This window comes from Notolabrus celidotus, chromosome 10, assembly GCF_009762535.1.
Source record: "Notolabrus celidotus isolate fNotCel1 chromosome 10, fNotCel1.pri, whole genome shotgun sequence".
NCBI classification, from domain to species: domain Eukaryota; kingdom Metazoa; phylum Chordata; class Actinopteri; order Labriformes; family Labridae; genus Notolabrus; species Notolabrus celidotus.
In genome coordinates this window covers 10,722,370-10,739,633 of record NC_048281.1, presented here as the reverse complement: position 1 = coordinate 10,739,633, position 17,264 = coordinate 10,722,370, and positions in this window count along the sequence as shown.

Sequence of the window (17,264 nt, the reverse complement as noted above, 5' to 3'; positions counted from 1 at the left end):
GGGGGGTGAATTTTTTCTAACGCCAGGGATCAGAAGATATTTAGATTTCGAGTTTTTGCCTATATAAGGACATGACTGACGTGACTCCCGGTCAAGAACACACAGTTGCTGGCTAGAAGGCTCACACTACGTCACACTCTGCCTGGTTGAGTTCTGCATTTCCGCCGTCGATTTGCTTCAAAACAGCTCTCAGGAACATATTGGTGATGTCATGGATACTACGTCCATATTTAATACAGTCTATGAGACAGACTCAAAAGCTGGCCTTTGACCTGAGGCACAAGGATACCTCAAAAATGTATGACAAAGTTCCTTTATATGTAGACTAAAGGGTACCATAAAACTGTCGGTTATGGATAATTTGCATATTAAAGGCCCCTAGTCGATCGACTTTAAAGAGAACCTTAAAACAGAAAGTAAGTGGTGCCTTAAACAGACAATTAATTGTTTCATAGAACAGAAGCTTAAAAGTAGCTTAACACACATGCTCAAATCAGATGCTTAGAAATTGCCATAAACCAGACACTCAGGGTACCTTAAAATAGACTCCATTGTATATTAAAGCAGCTAGCATAGGCTATCTTGGAACTGCTGACCAATACTGAAGAATGCAAACAAAATAGTACCTTAAAGGAGGCTAAGGGTACTTTCAAAAGAAACATAAGGGTACCTTGAAACATACTCTAAATGTTATTTGGATAAAGAAAAAATGTGAGTCCCTGAAAACAGTTTCCTTAGACAACATTTCTGCTCCGACACTAAAAAAAATTCTATGTGCACAATTAAATTATTGAAGTTATTGACAGATATTGATCACAGGTATTTGGTGCCTTCAGTTTTTACAATTTACAGCATATCAAAGGAAAAAACTCCCCATAGTGTGTATACTGTGCAGCGTATCACCTGAGGGTGTGCAGAGTAAACTCCAGAGTACTTACATGGCGTTCAATAGCTAGTCATTAACTTTATATCTTCCTTGTGTACGTTCTCAGAAAAGCCCTCAGGTTAATTCTCTCGTTTTTAAAGACAGTAAATATAAAGACAGTTAAATATGGGGTGTGTAACCTGTTCTCAGTCCATCTTTCTCCTCCTTGCTCATCTCTCCATCACAGTTTATCTCTTATTTCTGCTCCTGCAGTATCCGTCTCTTTGAGGACGGTGTGAAGAGCCGACAGACGACCCAGAGTGACATTGATTTCCACCTGAAGTACAGATGGCTTGTCTGCAGGGTGTCCGCCCATAATCACGACAGGGTTGGATAATGATAATAATGATGGCTTACGTGAATAACAGTCCTCGTCTGGTGGAGGCCGTCTCTGCTCGCACAGACGGCTCTGCTGGTCTGAGTAATCACAGATGCTGAACAGATTTCAGTCAGAGGGAGTCCTGCGGTGCAACATCCTCAACGTATGCAGGATGCTTTACCGTCTCGCATGTGTGCAGGTTTACATGCAATGTCTCTGCATTTTATTTATGTGCACCGTGGAGACCAGAGGAGTGACGGAGAGGAGGCCAGGTACAGCTCAGTGGACCACTAAATATTCCACTAGATATTATTATTTGCACATGCAGAAATTTACACATGGCAGATAGGAAATTAATGCAAAAGCAATGGTGGTTTTCAAGGACAGCAACCTGTACTAATATGGAAAGGCGCCTTGGAATAATCAGGAATAAAAAACAGGAATAATCCATGTCATCTTTGAAAAGCTGTTTGACGATTCACCAGATCTGTGTTTGGTCTGTCTCCGATCTGCTGCGGTCCATCTCTCTTTCCTGCGGTAAATACTGAATGAAGGATCCTCCTCCTCTTCTCCTCATCCATGTTGTCTTCATGGTCCTCTGAAAACTCTGACCTGTTGACTCCAGGCCTGACTCCGCTCATCATGACGGTTTGTTGTTGTAGTTACTTGAAATACGATCTGGTGATAACACAGAGTTTTATTCTGAAAATTAACCAGATGTTTTCATTTTGTTTTGGTGCCTGACTTCCTGCCTCGCTCCATCTGCTCTTTTGAGATTGATGCTCCGTTATCTGGCAAAAATAGAAGTCTTGTGCATCTGATCCGAAGAGCTCCGACCTGCCGGATCAGAGACACAGTCGGAGTGCAACGGAGCGGATCCAGTGGAAGTTAACACATTGACTAGAAAAGAAACCTATCAGATCCTATGCTGAGACGGATCGCAGATGGACCGGACACGGATCTCCTGGAATTTGGCTGTTATACTTACTTTGCACCATCTTATCCTGCTTGGTTGCAGTGTGACATTAAACTCAGTAGATGTAGTAAATAGGGGGCAAAAGTCTGCACGGATTGGGAACATGATTGATGAGTCAAAGTTTCTCAAAAAGTTGCAGAGTCGCCTCTCCTCCCGTCTCCGATTTCAGATCTGAACCTGCTTCCTCCATGAGTCTAGTGAAGGATACACGACGATGCAGAGTCTTGGCAGGGACCAGACGGAGCTGCTGGAGCGTCTTTGAGCAGGAGAGCAGAGAGGACGGAGAGCTCCATTATAGCTGACGTTCTGCAGGACAGAGAGCGGTGGATTAATAATAATTTACAGGGAGGCCTCTGCTTAGTTTCTGTAAACACATTAATTAGCTGTCAATATTTGTGTTTGAATATGTGAAATAAAACAATTGGAGTGTCTTAAAGAAGCACACACATGCTCGTTTTGTAAATCCAGATCTGTAGATCAGATATCTGTTGGTGCTAATAGTTTAACAGTCACAGCCTCTCTTCCCTCCTTTTGCTGCTTCAGTGCTTCATTGTTCTCTGTTGTGTTTGGATCACTCTTTGCCAGCAACTTCAAGAACACAGAGTGACAAGGTTAGCCTGTATTTCCTGCACCTGAGCAGCATCGCAGAGCTCCTCAATGAAAGCCAGCGCCACTGTTTACACCCCCCGTGTGACAGCGCTGAGAGACAACAATGGAGTCTATTGTGGAGCGGCACAATGCTCCTTTAATATGCTTTGACAAGGCGCGAGTGGTACAAGCGCAGCAGCATCAGGGTTGTCATTGAGATTATTAATGACAGGACTGTGTGACTGCATTATTCCCACAGTTTGTTTCTTCGTTGATGACACTTCACCCCAAACATGGCTGAAGGGAGCGGAGGTGTGCATACCCGGTTTAGCAAACATCCTGGATGGGATCAGAGGTCAGAGGTGTCTGAGAGGAGACTTAAAGACAATGAGTCAGGAGCTTAGAGCTGAGAGCAGCATGAATTAAAGGATGGATGTCTGACATGTTTAAAGGATGTGTAACTCTGTGTCATGGTCTGCACATTTCAAACAGAAGACTGTGATATAAAAACAGTACATGCATCATTAGTTATAGACAGTTAGATCCACATTGGCATTGACAGAACAAGAGCAACAATGCCAAGAATCATGCAAATGCAGCTGAAGGCCCACTGGCACTGACTGCCTCCTCTCTCCTACTACTGATTGAGAATCAGGTACATATGTGTCTAATCACCAGCTGCTGCAGAGAGGCTGGGAGCACCTGTTAAAAGCACACACACACACACACACACACACACACACACACACACACACACACACACACACACACACACACACACACACCACACCACACCACACCACAGAACTACAGCATGAACACTACTGAGTTTATATATGCAAAGAAAAGTCGGTGTAGAGGTTGGACTGGTTGTAGGAGAGGTGTTAGTTTCGGCTCTGCAGAAGTGCCCTTGAGCAAATCACTGAAGCCTCATCTGCTCAGAGCTCTGGTCCGTGTGAAGCTGCCTCACTCTGATATCTCTCCATAAATGCAAGCTCATTGAGTCCTGTGCAGCTTCATCATCAACAGACGGCGTTTTTCGACCGCAGGGACTTTACCCCTGAACTATGCGTGTTTCGACCAGAGGAACCATGGTCTAAATTTAGTTCAGGGGTAGATAATCTCCCCCTAAAAAGCCCCTGCTTGGGGGATAGTACTTTCAAAGGTCACGGGGCATTCGGGGGGCAGGGCCCGCAATGCTGAATGTGTCTGATTGGTAGATTAACCACAGTGTTTTATTCCGCCCACCATCCACAATAACATCACACACATCTGTGATTCACTTGATTTCTCTTTCTTTCATTTGTTTTTATTTGTTCCATCTTTTTTGTATGTGTGTGTACTTTTCAAAAGAAGAAGCTGTGATTCTCTTGATTTAGCAGCTTGTAACAGTAGTCTTCTCTCAGCCCACCGCAAATGTGTCTCTCCCAGTGTTACGGTTTTAAAAGTGACTCTGTAAACTTGAGACCATCAGCTGAACTTGTCAGTGTTTGTGGAGTTAACACAACTGTTGAAACACAGAGGGAGTTCCTGGGAATGCAAACTAGTTTAGTTTTGATTAAGATTTCAAAATATCCTCGTCAGATATTTAATGATCGTCCAAAGATGTTTATGAGGGATGCAACTGGCTGAGAGTCTCCAGTTAACAGTGTCGTGGTTTAAACCAAAACACTGGCCGATCTCTGCCATCTGATTTTAAAGCCATGTTGAACTGTCTTTGCGCTCGAAATGCAGATAACAATGGGGGGACAGGAACCTCTTAGTTTCGGGGAAAGTAGTCCTGGGGGCTAAAAGACCCCGGAAATCTTGGTCGAAATGCACCTAGAGTGAATAATATTGAGTTCCCCTTGAGAAGTGCAATGCAGAAATATTTACAAAAAGTTTGAGGTTAGATTTCTGGTCTCTCTGACACTCTTGCACAAATTTGAGGGTTCACTTAAGCTCACCAGCGAACAAAAATCCCTCTCCTGCCTAAATGATGAAGTTCAGAGCGACATCCAGAATAATGAAAAAATACAGCTCTTCAAAGATAATACATAAACATCCAAGAACCACAGTTCCCTTCTCAAACGTTGTGATTTAGAGCGAGGAGATAACATGAGCAGAACACATGAGACAGTCCCCTCTGCAGCACTGTGTTGTGAACATTAATGTGTGACTGAAGACAGAAGCTGACTCAACAGACCAGAACCAAAACGCATTTGTCAGAGTTTCAACCACTGTGTCCGCGTCACATATTTCAACAGGCACATAATGTGCTGTAACACCGGCATTATCTGCCTGTCACTACCAGCACCACCATCCCAGAACAAGCAAAGTTCCTGTTGACATTGTGGGATTATTCAGCAAATACGCAGGTCATAACACATCTTTGACAAACGGCTTCCAGGGAATTTAACATTTCTCAAGACGCTGACTTGTCCCTTTGTGGGACCGTTTGAGGAAACTGTGGCCAGTTTTAAAGTAAATTATAGCTTCCTGTAGTGTTTGGATTTTTCACAAAATACCTCTTTCTATTGTAAAAGTCTGACATCTGACTTTACCCACAACAAATCACATCCTTACCAAACTCCTGTGGATGCAAAAAGACGTCCACTTGTTTCAAAAGAGCCGACATCACTTTACTAAACACATCTCTGAACATTTTCTAAATGAGTGTTTGTTCTAAATCTCTAGTTTCAAGTATTCTTCAGTCATCATGATGTTTGTTTTTCAAATATTGATCTCATTCAGATACAAATCAACAATAAAGCAACGTAAATGTTAGGGTTTGGCTTCCTGGGATCGACTTCACTAAACGTGAAACTCAAAACTTCACAGCCAGAATCAATAAAACCAGTTAGTGTCTTTACTGTGGGTGTTTAGAAGCATTTATCAAGCAACTAACACATTAAAAACAAATATTGTAGATGGTTTTTTGCAGTTATGATCTTCTAACTTGTCAATCTTCACTGTACCCCAGGTCAACGCACCATGGACGTGGAATAATCTTCAAAAAGAGGTAAAATTGGTACGAAATTGAAGATGATCATAAAGAACGTTTGTTTTTTTTTATTCTTGAAAGCCTGCTGTGTAATGAAATATCTTTTAGAAATGTTTTTTTAAGAGGTCGCTCTTAAAAAAAGAGATGTTTAATCCCAATGGACTTCTAGGTTTAGGGTCATCCCTATGTTCCCAAACTTCTAGGACATTTTCAAACTCTGGTCTTGTGTTCCGACATTTCCCTTCAATTTAAGCCCTATTTTGGAAGCACTTTATAGTAAATGAATGAATGAATGAGTAATTTTATTTCGGTCATCAGCAGCAGAAATCGTCACAATCACAGTCATTACAAGAACAAATAAAATAGGCTGTTTGAAAAGGGTTTCGGCTGAAGCAGAGCTTATAGATGCCAAACTCTTGTTTTCATTTCCTTAAGTCAGACAAACAAATCCAGATTGAAAAAATCTTAGAAATGTGGGAACATAGAAACAAACTCCAACTAACTTCTGGTTATCTTATAAACTAGCACAGACAAGGAGCTGAAGCATAGAGGCATTGCAAACAACTATAACGTACACACCTGTAAGTATAGTCAGCGACATCCCTAGCTATGCATAGTTGTGCCTTAAGCCTGCATGTTTAAATTTCTGCGTTGAATCGACGCCGTAGCCAACGCCTGCATTGCTATTTTTCGATGCAGAAGCAATTGCACATATGTCTGACGTGTACCTCCTCAAAAATGTAACCACGTGTCAAAACAACGCAAACTGAAAGCCCTGAGATTGGTCCTTTGACGTATCAGAGACCACACTGCCCTCCAGTGTTTCGGAGGAGTACTGCAGAGCGTCATGAACACATCAACGCATCAAGTATGTGGAGCTCACATCAGTGTCGGCCGCTGCTGTGTTGGGTCAAAGCAGAACTAAGAAACAGGCTTTACTCCAAAACTAAAAAGTCTTCACCAGGTTATCACATTGAATTCTGTAAAAAGAAAGACTAACATGGACTCTAATGGGGTTTCCTTGATTTTTGATGCCACTCTCAAGTGCACACTCAAGGAACTGCAGTTGTTGCAGCTTCATGCTTTATTCGGTTCCTGTCTGGTAGGAGAAAAATATCTGGCTCCCGGAAGGTGACAAATCTTTGGAGACACCTGACATGAGGAAATGATAGTATTTTCTGTCTGCATGTAAAAAGTGTCCTTGGCCATTGGATTATATTCCCTCTTCCCACTGGTACCTGAAACAACATGCCCTAAATACAGCAGCCTCTTCATTTGATAATTGAAGGCTTATGTGGTCCATGCACCCACACATTACTCACTGTTCCCTCTGAGTGTACAAGAATACCTTCTGAAGAAAGGTATTAAAGGTTGCAGCAGCCTTAGGTTGTCGTATCACGTCTGAGCTACCGTACTTTTAGTAACACATTTCCTCTTTGTGTTTCCAGCGGCTGTGTTTGCTTTCTGAGTGCAGAAAGTAAAGGACAAAGGAGGCTGACCTTTACAAAGCATGGAGAAACAGAGCAGCAAAGTCATTTAGTGTACATGTTGGCGTAGTTTGAAACAAAAACAGACGGACAACATGGAGCGGATCTCTCTGTCTGAACTAACAAAACTGAAACAACATAAATATGAGCATCTTTGCGGCTTCATGCACACATTTCAGGGTAAACATGTAACACTGACTGCAAACCTTTAAAAATTTGCCAAAAAAAATATTTTTAATATTTACCTCCCAGGAATCTTGACACACTGAAGCTGTATACACCACAGTTTCACATTTTGTTTTAGTCTCGCATTGAACTGGGTTTTATTCCACCTTACTTTATTTATTTACTTATCTATTATCTAGTTCACATTTTTGTCACTTTTTATTTATTTTACTTTTATTTTTTTTATTTATTTTAATTATAGAATCTTATTTTATTTTAAGGGTTTAATATTTTAGTGTTTTAATACCTTAGAAATGTATTTTATTTTGGTGAGTTTAATTGCCTCTTTACCTCAGTTTGTTCAGCAACTTCTTTTTCTATTATTTATTCATTTATTTTCTTTTCTTTATTATTATTATTATCATTATCATTATTATTATTATTATTATTATTATTATTATTATTATTATTATTATTATTGTTGTTGCATATATTGTGTTCATAGACTTAGGATTGTGTGGTGGGTTTGGAGTCGGGGCGGGGGTTGGAATTAGGATAGGGTTCTTTATCTTTATTTTTATATATATCTTTCTTTCTTTTTTTCAATTCTATTTTAAGTTGTTTGTATATACAGCACTTTGTGCTATGATGTCATTGTGTGAAAAGTGCTTTATAAATGAAGTCTGATTGATTGATAAACACTCAGATGTGACTTCTTCTAAAACTCCTTAAAAACTCAGTCACGTTTTTTAATGAATTCAGAACATTAACCTCAGAGTGTCACACCATACTGAAATACACCAAACAAGGAATAAATCACGTTTACAGTCAAAGTATAAAAACTGACAGAGCAACATAAATCTCATCTTTCAGAAAGTGCTCACAACAGATTCTGTGCACACACACGGTGAGTCCTCCTCCCTTCTTCTCTGAAAGTGCTTCCCTTCTATCTTTTATTGACTGTGTGAGCTTTCTTTGTGCCGCACATCTCCTCAAATCAGGGATGCAGCTGTGAGACGAACACTTAAAGCCTATTTAAAGTGTCCACCTCTGCGCTCCATTGTGTCTTGATTTAAGCGACTGCAAAGTCTCTCATGTAGGAGGCATAGAAAGAAGAGTGAGGCAAGGACTCTGTGTTTAAAGTTACATCCAGCTTATATCTCTGACTGAAAGTGCAGCCTCATGAAGAGTTCCTCCTCTGCAGTGCTGAAGTCAGCAGCTGCTGTGGCACCGAGGAGCTCCAGGACACGGTCTCATTTCGCAGGATCCTGTTTTATAGAGCAGTTATAAGTTTTCATACGTGGTTCTGTAGCTTGTTGACCTTGATGAATGATTTTAGGCTCTGAAATGAGTCTATAAAGAGCGAGTGAGGGGATTTGATTTATGAGACTTTCTTGCGGCGCTCAAACTCAGGGCCTGATTCACGAAAGGTTTGTGAAGCTTTTACACCTGCTGAAAAGACACGAAAAGACACGTCTAGCACATGCAAGAGGCTGAACGCTTTGCAAACTTTGCTGCATGACAAATATTGCCCTATGCATGTATTAAAACGGACGATTATGCTTCCATTTGACCTCTGACCTCTGCAACAGATTTCTTAGTTTCCTTTTGAGAGTGCTTCGAAAACTAAATCGTTGAGCTTTAAGCGTCAGACATTTTAACAGGATATGAGGCCATGCTTCAAACTTTTAAAACTGTACACACCACCCCAAAAATTGTTTTGCTCATGCTCCTGGCTCACACTCTTCTCATATTCCCTCTTATTCATTCGCTGTTCTCAATCTCTGTGATTTTATCTGCCAGCTGTAATAAGGTGTGTGCTAAACCTTCAGATTTAGCTCATCAACTTTCTGACATATCACGAAGAAATGCAAGCTCTGTCAGGAAGTTATTGTTACACTATTGGGAAATTCTTAATCCTGTTTTATTGAGCAGATTCTGATCTGGTAATGAAACTTGAGCACTCTGGATGAAACCCTCGGTACGTGACAGCCGTCAGGACTCAGAGTGAAGCAAACCAGCTGTGTGATCAGATCCTGTTTCCGTCCTGGGTTCAGGGAGAATCTGGGTTTTGTTTTGAAGTCGTTGAGTGAGGCGGTGAAGTCTGTGCTTACATCACTCAGCTTCAGACTTAAATTTTTTCATGTTACCATCTCACACGAATCAAACCGTGAGTCCGCTGCACGTTCAGCACCATCTGTGCAGAAACACACACTCCTCCTGCTTCCTTCACGTTAGTGTCTCTGATTTTCATCATCTGCAGCGTCTTGTCAGTTTCATGAGTGAATGTGACATATGTTATCAATAAACAGTCTTTCCTTCTATCTGCATTGTTTGACAGAAAGAGCCTTTAGCTTGTCGGCTACTGCTTCATCAATCACTGCTGAAAATACACAGGGAGCATTATTACACCAGCGACTATGTGCAGCTTTTTCTGTAGGTTGCAGGTTGTGCATCTGAAGACAGATGCTGTGTCAGTAAAGCGACTCCTTCATGCATGACGGCTAATATTAATATTTTCTGCAGAATCATCAGGGTCCTGTTTGTGTTTGAGATCTGAAGTGTACAGGTCTGTTAGGGTGCAGATTTGAACCCTGTAAATCAGGATGAAGATGAACGGCTCTATGAGGTTTGGAAAGCCAAGATGGTGACAACAGTATTTGAGTGTTCCCCATGTGTCCCTCACAAGTCCCGGTCAGAGAGCTTTATGTTTTTATGTCCCTAAACTCTGAACTCTCTGCCTCTGGATATTAAAACGATGAGCTGGCTGGGTGTTTTTGATAATGAACTAAAGTCTAACCATTTTAATCTGGCTTTTAACTTGGAGTCATTTCTTTTTAGTCTTGAACTGCATTATTACCAGTATTACCATTGTTTTACCATAATCTTAAATTTGAATGTAGTCTCTGTGAATATATGCTATTTTTATTTTTTCTGGTATCAATTTGATTTAATTAAAAAAATATTCAGATCTTTTTTTAATTGATTGATTGATTCGATTGGATTTGTCATGTATTTAAATGATCTTTTTATTTATTATTAATAGGTATTTATCAAAAGTTATTTTCTTGATTTTATTGTATTGATCTTATATTTTTTTCATGTATTTATATTATCTTCTTCTATTGATTAATCATAATGATTTCATTTTTCATGTATTTCTCTGATCTCGTTTCAGTGATTTTATTCATTTTTTCTTGTTTAAATCTGATCTTATTGTAATGATTTTATTCATTTCTAAATATGTCTTGTTTTAGCCTTGTAACCATTTGCCTATTCTTGGTACCTTAAAGTCTCTCTGTTCTTTTGTGAAGCACTTTGGGTTGCATGCTTGAACGTATAAAAGGTGATATGTAAATGAAAATGAGTTGAGTTTTACATAAAAAATATCCAAAGTGGCATCAAAACAAAACAAAGGAGCTTGATATCAAAAAAGGGACACTGGACTGAAATAACGGATATGTGGTTAAAATAAAATCTTTAAATATTTGCAGGTTGAAACAAAGTGCTGCAAGAAAGGGTGCAATTACACAGACTAGACTGCTAGAACAATTATTATATTATTTGAATTTGCAATAGTTTTTAATTTGCTAATTTATTTCTGATTGGTATCTTTGTGGCTGTTTGCTCCTGTTTGCCACTGTTAAAAAAGAGTATTTCGAACACTACATAAAGACACTCAAACCTCAGGGCAGGAGAGACATGCAAATCTTATACTCAGTTTAAACATGCAACATTCAAATAATAATAATACTTAGACATGCAGAAGGAGAATGCATCATCCAGACATCAGTGAAGGTGGCTGGACTTGCATTGTGATCATAGACTGTATAAAATATGGACGTAGTATCCGTGACGTCACCCATGTGTTCCTGAGAGCTGTTTTGAAGCAAATCAATGGCAGCAGCCATATTGGAAATGCGGAACTCAACCAGGCAGAGTGTGACGTAGTGTGAGCCTCCTAGCCAACAGCTATGTGTTCCCGACCGGGAGTCACGTCAGTCATGTCCTTATATGGGCAAAACTTGAATCTTAATATCTTCTGAACTGTCATGTTAGAAAAAACTTCACCCCCCGCACAGTGTGTGTCATTAGAGAGATTAGCTTCGTAGGGCCAAGCAGTTTTTTGAACCAGGCTGTAAACATGTTTATTAATGCTGCAAAGATCGTCTTTTTCCCATTCATATCTATGTGGTTTCCGGTGTTTCTGCAGCCAGCCTCAAGCGGATTCTCGATGTATAACAGTTTATAACACTTCCGCATGGGCTTCATATTTTGAGACCGTACGTTGCCGTTTGATTGTGATCAAATCACTGAGCTATCCATGCAGCAGGTTCAAAGGTCAGAGAACTCCCAACCTTCCTGCAGACTCAGATCGCAGTCATTCGTTTTCAGTAGCTATAGCAAGCAAGTCTTCTCATGCATCAACATCAGAGCACGGAGCCAGGCTGTAAAAAACTAGAAGCACCTAGAGTATCTTTGTGTTTCCTTGTGTGATAAAGTAATTGTTCATTCATTGCTCCGGCTGTATTGTTTGTTGAAATGTACTCGTCTTAGCTTTTGGGTGCTCTCGTACTGTACCGACCACTTCATCATTTTCTCAGTCAGCTCGTCTTCCTCTGAGTGTTCCCTTGTTTCTGAAACTGAAAGCCTGAGTCCATTTTCTTTTAAATGACTGCAGCAGATTGTCATCTATTTGCAGGACACCTGTCTGGCTTTGTGAAAGCTTGACATGATAAACTGGTCGTTTTCAATGCGGACGGTGACAACCCGCTCGGTTTGATAAAAAAATAAGTGTTTGAGTCAGAGGTCCTCTCTCTGCAGGCCGAATGTAGTGTCACTGCGGAGGTAACACAAGATCATCACACACTTACTCTGTCTGCCTGTCTGTCTGATAGTCTGCTGGCACTCCTCTCTATCTCTTAGCATGCCTGACTACCGTCTCCTGCAGTAAATAAGCACCCGAACAACACCAGGAACTCCTCCCTCCCACCACACACACGCTCACACCCTGCTACGCCTCCCTGCCTGCCAGGACCACTTTTTTTTTGTTCTGTGATGCATGCCGTCACTCTACCCTGTTATTACCTCTGACTGTAATAGGCACCTCTGTTCCCAATCAAGTTTTTACTTTCTGCCGGTGAAAAGCAAACGGTTTTGCAGCAGACACATTTCATTCCTCGCACACACGCAGTTATGTCTGCCGGTGTCGTCTACGTTGGCTGCAGGCCGAGCTCGCCCAGATTGTTCACACAGCACTTTTAGCACTCATAAAGACTTGCCGCGTTGCCAGAACTCTGTCAGTGTTCAAACGCAGCGCTGTGTTGTTTATTGTCTGCTGCAGGATGGATGGTAGGTGGTCTGTCTGTGCTCACACTCCTGATCTTCACGGGAGAACAATGAACACTTGTGCACAGACAGGACAGCAGATTGATTAGAGGTGGACTTGCAAAGAGGAGGAAGGAGGGAGGATTAACCCTTTGAGGACTGACCTCCTGCAGATGATTCTGTTTAAATGCATGGGAAATAAAAACTGTAGGAGCTGCAGACGTCACTGTTCTTGCAGATAACAGCTGAGACTTTCATCTTTTGATGATGACGTTACATTACATCTGATCTCCTCATACCCTGAGGTCCTCAGCCTGGACTCTGGGACCACAAGAAGAGCCTTAAATGAGGATCAAAGGTGAGCAGGCCTTTTTTGTTAGAGTTATCGACCCTCTGAATAAACCTCCCCGAGGAGATCAGATTAGCAACTTCTTTATCCTCTTTTAAAAACACGTTTTTATCAATGCGCTTTTACAGGTGAGTTCACCTTAGCTTGTTTTATATAAGAGTCTTTTAATGTTTTTCAGGCTGTATCACTGGCAGGATTTTAGAATTGTATTTAATATTTTTATTGACATGTATTTTTAAACGTTTTAATAATTAACATTTTTCTATTATTATTATTATTTATTTTTTTAAATATTTATTTTTTGTATGAACTATATTTTATATATTTGATTTTATAAATTTTATTTACTATTTTTTCTATTCATATTTTTCTATTTTTATTAATTATATTTTGTATATTTTATTTTCTATATGTCATATTTTCTATATTTTATATTTTCATATTTTGTATATATTTCTATATTTTATATTTTTTACCAAATATATTTGATATATTTTTACTTTTTATATTTTATTTTCTATATTTTTTATTTTCACATTTTTGTAATATTTTATATTTTTGTATCAAGTACATTTTATATATTTTCTATATTTTTTCAATATTTTATATTTTCATATTTCTTATATTCTACCTGCTTATATTTTTATATTTTATATTACCGATTGTTATTACTTCTGAAGTTCTATATGAATACAGATCATTTTTATTGTTACATGCAAGTGAAACTAGGTGTTGCTGTCAGTGGATGACTGCAGGAGATCACTGTGTTTACGTGACACATTATCTTGGGTTGCACAGATTCCAGGGATATGAAGCTCCAATAAGTGACATCTCTGAAGCAGAAATAACAACATGTGAAGCGTAAGACTCCTTTCTTCTGCAGAGTTTTGTGTTTACAGAAATCAAACATGTTTTGTTTAATCTGTTTCCCTCACAGCTCCTGTATGACTTATCTATTTTCACTTTTCCTGCTGCTGCCTGTCCCTCTCCAGCACGTCAAGGTGTTAGACGTTGTTTACATGCATCTGTCTGTCTCTCTGCCGGCTTTGAGAGAGTGATTTTTTGCACGATGCTGTTTGACAATGTGCTCACGGATGGAGTGAAGGAGTGGAGTCGGCTGAGGTAATCACCAGGGACGCGGAGGAAACGGGAGCAGAGTCACCCCGCAATTGTCTCTCAGTTTTCTCCCTCTGTTATCTTTGTCACTTTCTGCCTCTTTCAGACACACGCGCCCACGCTACGCTGACACACACCTACGCTGACACACACCTACGCACCACAAACACTTCAGACCATCCAGGGCAGCATTGACTGGAGAATCCTCCTGGAGTAAATCTGTGAGACCAATAAACTTTCATGGCTTACACCAGCCTGTTTTACATCTGACATGGGTTAGAGTATCACCAAGATCAAGATCTTCTTTTTTTAGGTTGATCTCGGTGCAGATTCTTGCCAATGAAAAATAAATTGTTCTACTTTATGGACTTGTAAAGGCTCACTGCACTTCACATGAGAACAAAGAAAACATGCAAAAGGTAGGAACGAATGTGCAAAATCGAAACTGGGAAGTGATTGAATTCATGCTTCTCTGACATTTGCAACAAGGTTCAACTTTAAACCGGTTGGATGCTCGCGTCATACCTCACTTGGGGGTCTGCTATCTTGTAATGCTTGTAACCCAGCTGACACTACATCTAAAGTCGAGACCTTTCTGGAGTTCCTGAGCTCCCTTGTTTCGTAGGTTCCTCTGGATCTCTGCTGCTGTGGACGTGCCAGACTCCAGCTGCTACAACTCCTACTAACTGTTTCACCACTATCATCTCTCTCTCTCTTCATCTCCCTCTATCCCTCTCTCCAACAAGGTCTCAGCAGATGAGTGTCTAACATGAGTCTGGTCCTGCTGGAGGTTTCTGCCTGTTAAAGGAAGTTTGTCCTTGCCACTGTAACTTGCTAAATGCTGTAAAGTGCTCTGCTCATGGTGGATTAAGATGAGATCAGACTAAGTCCTATCTGTAAGATGGGACTGGATCTTATCCTGTCTTGATGTTGGGTCTTTGTTAATAATAGAACATAGAGTACGGGTTAGACCTGTTGTGTTTGGAAAGAGTCTGAGGATAGCATTAGTTAGGAATTGGTGCTATATGAATAAAGATTGATTGATATTTGTTAAAGACCACACGTTGCAGCCCTTGCTGCAAACTGTAAAAATAATTATGGCCTTAAATGCAAAAGAAACCAACAATAACAACAACAACACAGTCTTTATGCATGGTTATGATCAAGTCTTTCTGCATCTTCCAAGTCTGAATGTAGTCCATGCTTGAATTCCATTCATGCCTCAAGCCTGAGCTCTAGACTAAGACACAAATATGTATTTTTTGTTGTTCTGGAAGAAGCCTCAAGTCATGAGAGGTTGACAAATAAGAGAAGGTCTTGTCACAAACTGATAGGACCCGAATGTTTGTGCCCTCTTTACAGTTTCAAGTCTAAAACCTTTAAACGCTGAAGATTTTCCTAACTGAAACGGGGTCACGAACATTTCCAAAAGTCTGTTTTCAAGGCTTTAAAAAGCTGCTGCAGTGTGGATGCACAACCAAAGTAAAACTGTGTTTAAAGAGGAGAACATACCCAAATGTAGAGGTGGCCTTGGCCAGCAGCAAATGAACCAGTGCTTACATTTATTTAAATAAAGAAGCAATGAGGATTTGTGTTTCTGTACAGGGAAAGGACCTTGCTGCACTCCACATGTGAAGCCCTGCAGAGGGAGAAGGACTTCATGTTGAACAAATCTGTTTTCTGTCTCTCAGAGTGTCGAAGATCATTAACATTCAAGATCAGATTAAACAGGATTTAAGGGGAAATTCTCACAGTGCATTCGGACTTGTTGATTCTGGAGGGGTATCAGAGCGGAAGCGGCGTTAGTGGTGTTTAATTTTTAATACAAAGAACAGTAGTATCAGCAGGGTTGTTCCAGTCAGCTGGCGTGAAGTTACAGAGACACTAACATCATCTGTCCTGCAAACAAACACACAAACAAGCAGACACAAACATATTCTGTGGTGTGATATTTCTGCCATTGTTGCAGCGAGGGCAGCATAACCCCAAACTTGATATCTAGTGAAACACAAAAGTGCACAACGGCAGAGCGAGACTGTGGGAGCTACAACTGTACAAGCAACACATCCAAACAGTTTGAGGGCAAAGTGAGAGAAGTGCAAAGAGAGAGTTTGAAAATGTGTGCATCCATCTGTGTGCTCGCTGGAGAGAGAAACTTGGAGGCCTCTGGTGTGACTGAATTGGAGGCCAGTTTGACCTATATTCCATTAAACCGCCCACTCTGGCTGTGTGCAGCATTGGCAGACTCGGCCACGGCTTGCAGAGTGCCTGAGAGTGAAAGCTGTGATTAAGCCGCTGCAGTCGGACAGGCGGAGAAAGTGATGGCGAGATAAACCACATCATAATCAATACTGTCATCTTTCCCCATTCTGCATTCACTCTTTAGCTTTTCTCTGAGTGCTGCACAAAGTGCCGCTGTCTCCCGACTCATTCGGAGCGACTCAAATTGTCTTGTCTGTCACAGTTTGGACTTGAGCGTCTTTTGTCTTTGTGTTTTTAGAGGCACACTCTGACTGCTTTAGAGCTTTAGAGCCGAGTGTCAGCAGATGATTGTTCACCTGGATGGGTCGAACATTTGTTTTGTTAGTCATGAATCGTCAGTCGTCGAGCCTTGATTTTGATTGTGTAATCACAGTAAATGATAACTGAGTGTCAGATGAGAACGAGTGTGCAGAGAAGCAAAAGTTTACTCTGAGTCTTGTCTGAAAGTCTGAGATTAGCCGTGCTGCAGGTCTCTGAAACACCGCCCACATCTGTCTGCTGCTCTCGCTGACGGCTGCTGGCAGGAGATATCCAAAGATCCTCTCGTAGAAGAGAAAAGGAATCACCATGTGCAGCTTCAAAATTCATACAAGCTTGAGCCATGAAAACTAATTGTATCTACAAGAATTATTGATTAGGTTTAGCATTAGATGAGAAGATTTAATCGACTATGATAATAACTTTGACATGAGGATGTCTTGTCTTGGTGTGATAAAGAAAAGTCTATGTCTGTATATTTACTACAAAGCTAGAAGCCACTTAGCTC